The following is a 13052-nucleotide window of genomic DNA, read 5'->3' on the forward strand; positions in this document are numbered from 1 at the left end:
GATGATCTGTATGAGGAATCTGCCTCCCACACTGGCATTTTCCCTTTCTGGATGACATGTAAACCCATAAAAAGTAAAAGTAAAAATAGATGAGAAGAAACCCCAGTGGGGCACTTATCTGAAACACGGCTTGGTAATCAGTAGAGGAGACAGAGCATTCAGACCAACATTCAGTGATGGCATTCAGACTGGCGGCAAAGAAGTTCTGAGGTATGTACGTCCATAAGTCACTTTTATGCTCTACACCTTTAGCAGGCAGCATACATGTGACGTACAACATCTATAAAATCTAAAGCTTTGCTATATTGGCTGGACACTGGGGCTACTCTTGGCCGGGGATCACTTTTGTAAAGAATACTGCAACAACGATGTGGAAGGACATCTACTGTGTCACTGCCATACTAGTAGTTGGCATATACAAAGGATGAAAGCATGGCATTTACTACAGGAGAATATCCTCCTTTTGTAGATATCCTGCATTTGTTTATTATGGAATTAGATACTCCAGGCAAAGGTTCATGATTAAAACAGTTTATAACAACAGTGGCTTTCCAGACCACTGGCTCTTTACCAAATGGGAAGTATGGTAGTCTCTGGGATGCCCTCTCAAATAATGGCCATCCTAGCTACAACCCTCCTTGACTATAAAAAAGTGTGCTTAAGAATATGACAATGGATGTGCACCATATTCCTCCACCACCACCACCAGGAGCTTTCTACCTTGAATACAGCTCCACCAGTGAAAAGAAAAAAAAAGTTTTCTCTGAACTGGGTGTCTCACTCTGAGCTTAAATATCAGGAGGGTCTGGCTAGACAAAGGCTTGGGCTGATGGCTCTCTCTCCAGTCTTTCAGGAATTTGAGGATTCCTTTAACAATGCTTCTCTAGAGCTGTAGACTACCAACTCCCAGGTCCCAGGAAGTCAGGCAGATAGTGTCAAGAAAAACATTTCTCAATTCTATATGAACTCAGTAGTAGAGTCCATTAGGATTCCACCTGATGATGATGACAGAAGGTCCAATTTAACTCAAAGTAATAACACAGTGTAATGACAGAAAAAGTAGAATTCTGAATTTTTGGTATAGACATTTACATGCCCTCCAAACTGGGGTTGTAGGCAGTTAATGTTTGTCAGACTCACATGCTTCAATATCAGGTGTTGACATCTTTAGATAGAGGATCTAATGGCAGCAGCCATGCATGACAAAGCAATGAACAGTGTCCCAGCTATTAAGCTTGCTAGGTGAGAATTCTGTTGCAGATACAATGTCATATATGTTGTGTTGAAAAGCAGCTACAGGGAAAAAAAGTAAGTAAAAAAAAGGGAAGAAGAACAGCTACAAGTTGCATTCCTGGCTTAAGAGTCAGCCTGCATCTGAGGATATTAAAGGGCAGGTTCTGAATGCACTCTTAGATGAAGTCCTGTTGTTTTGATGCCCTTCACAAGACATATTGAAGAGACTGGATAAAAAGGGAAAAACTTGCATACTGTGAAAAGTGAGTAGTAAAGTGTATATTTAAACTGGTTTAATGCGGTAGGTGAATTGGCATTCTACAGATTGCCCAAATGTGTGCATGTAATCTGTAAATCTTGTGTGTGTGTGTGTGTGTGTGTGTGTGTGTGTAAGATTGTATGTAATGAGTTGAATGCCTTGTACCCATTGGGTGCTAGGATATGCTTTAGCACCCTGCAACCCAATAAAATGATAAAGTTGGTTATCAGAAAATGAATGATGCTTTATTTGTGAATTACTTAATGTGGAATGCAAAATGCATAGTGCCATCCCGACAAAGTCCAAGATATTTAAATTTGTTAGCATGCTCATATGATTGGCCACTGGTGTCTTTAATTCTGTGACATTCAGCTCTGGCAAGTGTTTTTGTAGTCCCTACGAGCATCACCTTGGTTTTAGCAGTATTACTTATGAAGTTTATATGCTTATGAACAAGTCCCATAAACAGTCAAAGTCAGTCTGGAGATAGCAGTGAACAGCAGAATTAGCAGTAGCAGCAAATCTGAGGATAAGAAAGTACAGTTTTGTTAGTAAACTTACCATAGCAATAGGTATCCAAATAAATCACTGTTTATTTATTTATTTATTTACTTACAATTGTTAACCGGGAGTGTCCGACTGGATGTAGGTCCATTTTCAGCCGAGGCCCGGGGACAAAAGCTCCACAGTTAAAATAAATAGACAGTAGTTACATTGGATTACATAGCGATTAACAATTTAACATAGCAATTACTTATAACATATTTACAGATGAAGAACATAATACATCAGTAGACAACTAGAATATTTATCTGTGAAGTACATAACAGACATTAACAAATGTTACAATAAGAAGTTCCTGCTGTATAATAAGTACTAGGCTTATGAGCATCTGAGCTTGCTATAATCAAGGTAGTTAGTGGAGTGGAAAGAAAGGTAGTGGCTGGATGGGGTGGGTGATATTAGAGTGGGAGTTGCAAGGGGACAGCCAGCATATTTTTAGGTGCGCTTTTAGTAAAGTTTTGAAGTGGGTGCATGATGGTACGGAGGTAATTGTGGCTGGGAGGGAGTTCCATAATTTAGCTATGGTGCAAGAGAATAGTGCTTCACCAGCAGAGTTTATAGTATATAAGATAACACTGTTGCAGTAGCATAGAGCTATATGGGACATATCCTGCCAAGGATCAATGTCTGGCCAGTATACAAAAAAACTTTTGGCTGCCTTCCACATGCACCATATGTCTGAGAAAATTTGCCTAGATAGCCAGGGAGGAGGAAGAAGTATTGGGAGTCCAGGAGCCCTTGGGTGATTGACCTAGCAAATCCAAATGTGGCCCTGGAGAACGAGCCAGTCTTCTAATAGTGAAGGTGTGTACAGATAACCAAGTTAATGCCTGTAGAAGAATTCTAAAGTCTACCCATTTAAAAATGCCCTAGAAGTAACCAGAACTTTGGTACAATGAGCTTTGGCTTTCTGAGCAAGGAACCTATCACAGTAAGTGTAGCAAAAATGGATTGAATGGGGCAACAATTTAGAAATTGTTTTGACACTGATTGTCCTTTCTTTTTTTCATCAAAATATATGAAGAGCTGATCAGAAGCTCTGAAGTCTTTTTTTTGTCAGTATAGTATCTGAGTTGCCTGTGGACATTCAGAGTGTGTCAGATTCTCTCTCTCTCTCTCTCTCTCTCTCTTGTTTGTTGGTTCTGGAAAAAACACCAAAAGGCGAATAGAGTGATTTAAGGTAAATTCAGAAACCATTTTAAGCATGAATGACAACAATGTCAACAATTGGCTAAGTTTCTGGTGTCATTCAAAGGGGATCCAGTATCTGTCCACCTGGGATGACATGCTCGACAAGCCACGTTGCTTTGCAAGAGATGGCTTACACCTGTCACCCTTAGTCTTTCGAATACTGGCCAAGGCTTTTGCCACCCCCATAGTGCCTTTTTTAGGCAAGGCTCAAAAGACGAACCCACCACTGTAAATAGCACAAATAACCAAAAACTGAGGGTAATGCTACTCAACGCCAGAAGTCTAAACCTCAAAATGCATGCACTCGAGGCACTCCTCAGTATGGAGAACATCGATATCTGTGCAGTAACAGAAACCTGGTTTAAGGCTCCAGAGAGCACCCCAGCACTACCAGGCTATAACTCATACCGTACTTTTCGGCCACAGAACTTGAACCAAAACACAAAAGGTGAGGGTGTATCCATATTCATTAAGGATACCCAAACTTTCAGGTTAGTGGCACAGCACGATGCCTCAGAGATCATCCATGTGCAACTAACAATGGGCAAAACTGCAATTCAAATTGTAGCTTGCTACAAATCACCCACCATGACCCAGGACCCCCATTCTGCGTTTCTGGAGACACTGGAAAATATAAAGGTCCTACCAAATGCCCTAATATTGGGTGATTTCAATTACCCAATCATTATCTGGAAGGACTACTCAAGTACTAACTTCCTTGCCCAACGCTTCCTAGAATTTATAAACTCGAACACCCTGAATCAACTGGTCAGCACCCCCACCAGAGGTGACAACATATTGGACTTGGTAATCACCAACATGGGCGACCGGTGTTTCACACTGGAGGTCAACCCCTCACTGGTTAAATCATACCATAGACTAATCACTCTGGATATCCACATTTTGCCCCCACCCCCAATCAAGGAAACCACCATGAAAAACTTTTCAAAAGCAAACTTCACGTTACTTAAGACCAAGGTGAAAAGGTTCACAACCCCCATGCTAAAGGACAACACTGTCTAAGCTGCTGAATCCCTTACAAAGGCAATCTATGAGCACCTGCAAGAATGCATGGATCGTGCTATCCCAAGCAAAACCAAGACTCACTCCTCCAAGAAAAGGAAACCAGTCTGGTGGACCCCTGCCATAAACAAGCTATACAATAGAAGGAGGAAACTAGTACAGAAAAGAGTAAAATCCCAAGAATGAAAGACATCAGTATCAGCAAGAAACTACGATCCCTCATAAAATCATCCAAGGCTAGCTTCGAAAGAAGCTGCTCTCTCTAAAGCTAAAAACACAGCATCAATGGGACCGGATGGTGTCCCCGGCTGTGTGCTACACAAGCTAAATGAGGAATTAAACCCGCACATAAGGCAGCTGTTTAATCTCAGCCTTACCACAGGATGCATGCCCAAGGAGTGGCGTACAGCAACTGTGGTCCCACTCCACAAAGGCGGTGCCTCTACGGACCCTGGTAATTACCGCCCCATAAGCTTAACAAGTCTAGTCTGCAAAGCTATGGAGAGGATCATAATGGAGCTCATAAACAAAGATATAGGGGACTTGCAGACATTGGACCCGACCCAGTTTGGCTTTGTCAAGGGCAGATCATGCCTTTTGAACTTGGTCGACTTCTTCGAAACAGTCACCAAGGCCATTGATGAGGGAAAGGCAGTCCATACAGCCTACCTTGACCTTGCAAAGGCTTTTGACACAATACCCCACTGGGGTATTTTAGAAAAACTTACCAGCTTAAATGTAAACCCATATGTCACAAGATGGGTTGCAAACTGGCTTAAGGACAGAACCCACAGGGTTAGAGTTGCTGGCGCTATGTCAGACTCCAAGCCGGTCACTAGTGGTGTCCCACAGGGCTCGGTCCTTGGCCCCCTATTGTTCGGCATCTACTTCTCAGAAGTACAGGCCAACATGGGAGGACTTTGGCTGACAAAGTTTACAGACGACTGCAAACTGGGCGCCATAGTGGAAAGTGCATCGGACACGGATATCCTTCAGAAGGGACTCACGGAAACAGATAGCTGGTGCCAGAGCCATGGCCTGAAGTTAAACACCAAAAATGTATAGTCATACCCTTCGGGAAAAACAAGGTAACCCCAAGCTACCATATAGGTGGCAATCCACTAAGCACAGAAGAGGTTATCAGGGACCTGGGGACCCAGGTTGACAGTGGCCTTTCTTTTGACACTCACGTTGCTAAAGTAGTTAGAAAGACCTTCTACATTGCCCACCTGATCATGAAGGGATTCACATCCAGATCTAGTGAGGTCATTGTTCCCCTGTACTCTTCACTTATCAGACCAATGATCGAGTACAATGCCCCATTCGGGATGTATCTCACCCGACATCTGCAGCAATTGGAGAGACCCCAAAAGTTCCTCACCAAAAGGATGAAGGGTCTCCAAAATCTGTCATATGCTGCCAGATTGAAGAAACTCCAGCTCTATTCAGTTGGATACCATCTGCTCAGAGGTGACATGTGCCTGACATACAAGGCCATCTCCAACCCGGAATTAATGGACATGCTCCACCTCAAAAAATCCAAATCCACCAAAACCACTAGAGCAAGCGACTTAAACCTTAGCACGGATATAAATAGGACATGCTGGAGGGATAGATTTATCACTCAGAGACTCCCTATGCTGTGGAATAAAATCCCGGTCCATGTGAGGCAGAGCACCTCGCTGGCTCTGTTCAAGAGAAATCTTGACCTGTGGATGGGAGATCGTAGGTTTACCCCGGGAATCATCTCTGTGTCACTGCTGGACAGAGGCACAACAAACTAATGGGCACAGTTTTTTTTCATATAAGGGGTGGCGTAAGCCACAAAACTTTGGGCTAGGCTTATAAATGCCTTAGGGCAGATAGCCTAGTATAAACCTATGAACCTATGAACCTATAAAAATTGCCAAGGACTCCAAAGATAACCACAAAGCATTCTTTAGCTATGTCAAGAACCTAAGTGGAAACTCTCAGATCTGCTCTGAGTTAGAGCAGAATGGCACAAAATACACTGAACTGACTGATATTGCCAACATTCTGGCAGACAAGTTTAGTGCAAACGTCACCCCCCTCTCACCCCCTAAAGGGCCCATAACCATACCAGAACAATGTAAAGCCCCATCATTCACTGACACACAAGTTAAAACAGCCCTAGCCAAAGAAAAAAACACAGCTTCAATGGGACCAGACGGTGTCCCAGGCTGTGTCTTACACGAGCTCCAAAATGAACTAACCCCTCACCTAAACACACTCTTCAAACTCAGCCTCTCTACAGGCTACGTACCCATAGAGTGGCGCATAGCAACATTTATCCTGCTCCACAAAGGTGGAGCCACAATGGACCCCAGGAACTATCGCCCTATAACCCTGACTAGCCTGGTCTGCAAGGCTATGGAGTGCATCATCAAGGAACTCATTAACAGAGACATTGGGAACCACTAAACATTGTACCCTACCCAGTTTGGCTTTGTTAATGGCAGCTCATGCCTCCTAAACCTGGCGGACGTCTTTGAGACAGTTACCAAGGCTTTAGATGAGGGAAAGGAGGTCCACACAGCCTACCTAGACCTCACAAAGGCTTTCAACACCATTCCCCATTCTGGTATTATAGACAAGCTCACCAGCCTGACCATAAACCCCTATGTCACGAGATGGGTTGCCAATTGGCTCATGGATAGAACCCACACGGTGATAGTTGCAGGCTCTAGGTCCAACTCTAAACTCGTTACAAGTGGCGTCCCCCAGGGCTCAGTCCTGGGACCCCTCCTGTTCGGTGTATATACTTCTCAGAGGTACAGGCAAGCACAGGAGGACTATGGCTGACCAAGTTTGCAGACGACCGCAAACTGAGGGCCATAACTGACTCTCCCGCTGATACAGACATCCTCCAGAAGGGTCTCACTGAGACGGATACCTGGTGTCAAAATCATGGCCTTAAGCTAAATTCCAAAAAGTGCATAGTCATCTCCTTTGGAAAAAACAAAGTACCCGCAAACTACCACATATGTGGTAATCTCCTAAATACAGAAAATGTAATAAGGGATCTGGGGACCCAAGTAGATAGTAATCTCTCCTTTGATAATCATATTGCCAAGGTGGTTAGAAAATCCTTCAATGTGGCCCACCTAATCACAAAAGGGTTCACATCTAGAACAAAAGAGGTTATTGTGCCCCTCTATTCATCACTCATCAGACCCATCATAGTGTACAGTGTCCCATTTGGGATGTACATTACAAGATACCTGCAATAGTTGGAAAGACCACAGAAGTACCTCACCAAGAGGATTACTGGCCTCAAACAGATGCCCTATGCAGCCCTACTGAAGAAACTCCAGCTGTACTTGGTTGCATACCGCTTACTCAGAGGTGATCTCTGCCTGACATACAAGGCCATGTCTAACCCAGAATTGATGGACATGCTCCACCTAAAAAAAAACAAATCCCTGAGAGCCACATGATCTAGGGATCTAAACCTCACCACAACGATAAATAGAAAGTGCTGGAGGGATAGATTCCTGTCTCAGAGACTCCACATGCTTTGGAACAGGATTCCAATTTACATTAGGCAGAGCCCCTCACCAACACTCTTCAAGAGAAACCTTGATGAGTGGATGGGAAACAGAAAATTTACCCTGGGGATCACTGCAGTGACTCTGCTGGACAGAGGCACAGGGAACTAATCTAAGGGGGCAGCGAAAGTCAACACATTTTGGCTAGGCTTATAGATGCCCTCAGGCAGATAGCCTAGTACTTATCTATGAACCTATGAACCTATGAAAGGCTAGTTCTTAAAGTTACTCTTTTTTTTCTATGAAATATGAGAAAGGGCTGACACACCATAAGAGCTTGCAACTGAAGTCAGAGCAGTAAGTAAATTAGTTTTCCACGTCAGCCTAATTAGCTCTTTCAAAAGGTGGAAAGAGTACGTTTTTTTTAAGAAAAAGCTGAGATTTCAAGGAAGTGTTGCCTATTTTGGAGGCGGAAAGATGTACATTACTTTCAACTCCAGACTTCTGCACATATGGCAAGGTGCAATGGCCAAAATAGAATCCAATAGAAAAAAGCGAAAATCGACCGGCACTCATCCAAATGAGGCTGACATATTTTTATTGATACAGAAAAATAAATTTGATCAAAAACTCATCAAAAGTTGTAGAATATACAGACCAGTTTGGGCATAATAGCTTTCATCAGTGTATAAAAACCCAAATTGCACTACAAAATAAATACTGCCTCAAGCACAACTAAACTACCTGTGACTGGATAATCATAAATGCTCGTTAAGACCTGGTGAGAATAACCTATCTAGTTTAATTATCCAAGATGTCTCCTTTTTATTAAAAATGTTATGCCATCCTGCCTTATTATTCCTGCTACCCTGAATTTTATCAATAATAACAAACATAAATTGGAAAAGGGAAGGAACAAACTACATAGGAAAAATGGGAATTGTGGGAACAATATATGCAGAGCAGGAACGAGGTTTAAGAGGCAGGATTTGAATGAGTCATATAATGCTTACCTGACATTGACTGTATGGTTTATAAGTGATGTATAATGTTTGCAACTACAGTTTCAGTGGTGTCTGTGATGTAAACTGCAAATAAAGTGGTATCATTTTGTATGTTTTTCATTTATATAAATGTAAGATTTCCTTTGTCATATGTGAAAATTTAATAAAGATGTTTGGGAAAAACTAATAAACATAAATTGGGCAGTGGGATGTCTAATATAATGTTTATATAGAGCATTAGAAATACATTTATTTCTAATGTCACTGAGATGTTCTGAAATACAGGACTTGAAGTTTGTCCCACATAAAAAGCGGAACATGTACATGTCACCAAATATTTAATCCAATCTGTACCACAATTACCAAATATATGAATATCATAAACTATGGAAGTATTATTACTTGTAAACTGTTTACTTTTCAAAACAAATTTGCATTGTGAACAATGTCTACAAAGGTACACAGCCAAGCAAAATGTCCCCACCAATCATCATTTGTTGTGGATTTTGATAACTTGACTTCTTCTTGTAATGATTGAATAGACCACCCAATGTTTAGTCTCTTTTATATAAGAAAAGACACCTGGGTGTCAAAATATCACATGACTGTTGATCAGACAACACTATATTCCAATGCTTCTGTAACAAATTAATAAATGCAGGTGTATTACATCCATAACTAGTAGATCTGATGTTGTCAATCTTCTTTTAATCCTTGACATATGAGTTCAGTTCCGAGCATCAGAACCATCCCGGCTGTTACTACAGCTTGCAAGGACCAAACAACTGTCAAGCCTAAGTCCTACCCAGAATGCTCCTCTCCAAAATACCTCAGATCTTGTTTGCCACTTTCTGTGACTGACATGTCCCCAATAGCTCTCGAGCTAAGTGAACTTTTTATATATTTTTGTGTCTTTTTCTACTTGCTAGTGTTGATAATTTCTCTTGTAGTGACCCTTTCTTATTTCTTCTTTTTGTTTCTCTCCTAAACTCTTCAGTATTTCTCAAACCTACCATCATTGGTAGTTTTTCTTTCTGTACCCATTGGTACTCTTCACTACCATAGCTGGTAAACTTATCTTTTCCCTTTCTCTTGCCAAAAAAAAAACATTTTTTCTTGTGAATTCTTACCCTTAACTGTTTATTTCAGCTATAGTGTGTCTGTGAGTGTGCATGGTCATGCTACCTGTTTTTTTCTTGGTATCATGGCTGATAAAAGCAGTGTCACTTCTGGTTTCAAGAAATGCTTCAAGTGTGAGCAAAAGCTTCTAAATTTGGAATTCAGATGGACATTCTCTTTGTGTTTATTGCCTGGACCCGGTGTACTTGCAGGAAGATTGCTGTATCTGTCATGGCTTCAATCACTGGGCCCTGTTTTTTTTGGCCGTGGTATAAAGGAAAAACAAATTGATATTAAAAGAGATTTTGAAATCTTCCTTTGAAGAGGCCATTTCTGGTCAGGAGAAGAAGAGCAAAACTGATATATCATCCTATTCTTCTACTTCTTTGTCATCAAAGATTGAAAAATCCAAGAAAAGAGGTTAATCAGTGCCAGCTTCTCCCACTGGTTCAACTACTAAGAAACTTAAAATGTCAACTCCCTTGGTTACTGCAGAACCTGGAAGACTTTAAAGGGTGCTTCAACACTGTCTTCGGTGCAGATAGTTTCCCCTTCATAGGTTCCAATGTTGTTGGCACATACTAAAAGCCAATCCTCAGATCCGATAGCATGGGTACCACCTGTGCCTCAGGTACAGATTTCTACAGCGCCTTTGGAATGTGCTGAATTCTAGTTCTTAGACCTATCGAGGACCACTTACTCTCCATCCATTGACCCCTTTGCAGGTCAATTGCCTAGTCCATTTTTGGAATGTACTAGATCCCATTTGTTCCAGTCTATTTGTTCTACCAGAAGTCTGACAGATGTGCTGAGATTGGTATATCAGCTCCTTGCAGCAAGGGGGAATTAAAGGTACATTCTCGGTTTCAGCCCTTTTTGCAGTCAGAACTCCTCCTTCAACTCCTACTACTCTTCCTCCTCTGACCTCCTCTCAGGTTTTAGAGATTACTGCTCTGACCTTACCAGTGCCGGCTACTTCTGTACCAGTAAGATCGCTATCTCCAGTACTGACTCCAACCCTGAATTCTGGATCCGGACATTTCTTGGGGTCGAAGCTACACTGTCAATCCCAAGATGCAGTACTCACTCCAGTTTTTTAGGAGCTGACTCTGCACCTTGAGGCTTTGGCACACATTAGCTCGACTTCAGCTTCGGAAGCTGTCTCATCACAGGGGGTGGAGACCATGGTTCTGAGTTGGTTCTTCTCAATTCCAGTCTCTCTTCCCTCTTCGGGGGACCAGATTTCCAGGCCATGGAGAAGGCCCTGTCCTCCGTGGGCTGTCAGTCATCCCAGCAGTTGTCAGAGCAGATCCCCGGTCCTTCCAGAGTCTCTACCAAATCCAATACCTGGAAAGCGAGTACCAAAGCTGCAGGAGTCACCTGTTCAGATGCTAATCTCTTCTGACACCTCTTCAGATCCTCCCACTGAAGAGGTTCCTCAGAAGAGAAAGTGTAAGAGGAAACAACTTAGATTCCCCAGAGGAATCCATCACAGAGGACAATGACTATGGTGAAGGTGAAGGTTCCCCATGGTCACCCCCAGAAGATGTTTCCTTTGGGGACTTCCTTTAAATCCTTAAGCAGAGGGGTGGCTGGACATCCCAACAACCCTCCTAGGTGGAATCACTATACCTGCAAGCTTTTGGTGCCCAACCATCTACCTGTTGGGTGACTCTGCCTGCTGACAAGCTCATTACGTTGATCTTGCAGCAGGTGTGGAAGGCTCCTGACACTATAGAACCCACCCCCAAGAGACCAGACAAAATTCTAACTGCTCCTGAGGATCATCAGTTCTGGGTGAAGGGACTGGATGTAGATGCCTTGGTGGTAGCGGTGGCCACAAAGAAGGAAATGGCAGATGAAAGTTCCACTATCCATCCTCCTAATAGAAAGTCTTAGGCAATGGATAGGTTTGGCAAGCGGGTTCACACTTCATCGACCATTGATTTATATTATTTAACTTTATGGTGCATTTCAGTAGATTCCAAAGGAATCTGATTAAGAAGTTATCAGATACCCCTGGCAGGAGCCATATCTCACGAAGTTCAAGGTAATGTCGGTTCTCAGAGTCCATTTCAAATTCGTCCATGAGGCTCATTGCACATGCAACCAAAGGGACAACTACAGCAGTGGGATCAGGGTTAGCCATAAGGAGACATGCCTGGATGCTCTTGTGCGGATTTGTGGAGCCATTCAAGTCTTCATTTGTCAATGCTCCTTTTGACGGATCATCCCTTTTTGACCCAAAGGTTCAAGACACCTTGTCCAGGTGTGAAAAGGATGGAAAGACTCTTTCTGCAGTAGGCGTACATTTTTCTACCCCTCAATGGTCCTATTCCAGTAACCAGTGGAGTGGGAAAATGTATTTCAAAAAGTCCCAAGGGCCTTTCCAGGACACACATGGCTTTGGCTTCTCTTGGGGCTGGGGGGGGGAGCTTTAATGGAAGACACCATCCATGCAGCAGAGGTGGTCCACAAATTCAGGATTCCAGGGAAACCTTCCCTGGAAAATCCTACCAACACTCCTGTAGGCCTGATTGCTTTCATCTGGACGCAGTTGGGGGGGGGGGATTATCCTTGCACCAACACGCCTGGCTACAGATAACCTCAGATGCATGGGCACAAAGAAATATAACCAGAGAAGACAACATACCTTTTCTTTCTCTTCCTTACAATTCTAGCAAAATCCCCAGTGTTCCACCCAGTCAGAGGGAACCAGCGATTCTATAAATTCAAAAACTGCTAGAAAAAAAGAGTCATCCAAGAGGTCCTGCCAGAGCAGATAGAATCTGGAATTTACTCAAGATTCTTTTTAGTGCCAAAGAAGACAGGGGACTGGAGACCAATTTTGGATCAAAGTGTTTTGAACAAGTCCGTTCGACAGACAAAATTACGGATGGTCACGGTTCAGTCTATTCTCTCGTTTCTAGGGAAAGGCAATTGGATGTACTCGATAGAGCTCCAGGATGCATATTACTACATAAAAATGGACAAAGCTCTAGGTGATTTCTCCATTTCCGGCTGGGAGCCAGTTATTATCAGTTCAGAGTTTTGCCCTTCAGTGGATATGAAGACCACCAGCCAAGTGACAGCGAAGGGTGTTTATTCAACCAAAACAGATGTACCACAAGCACATTAATGCTTCACAAA

The sequence above is a fragment of the Protopterus annectens genome, chromosome 6.part0, assembly GCF_019279795.1.
Source record: "Protopterus annectens isolate FY-2018-M chromosome 6.part0, PAN1.0, whole genome shotgun sequence".
In the NCBI taxonomy this organism is placed as follows: domain Eukaryota; kingdom Metazoa; phylum Chordata; order Ceratodontiformes; family Protopteridae; genus Protopterus; species Protopterus annectens.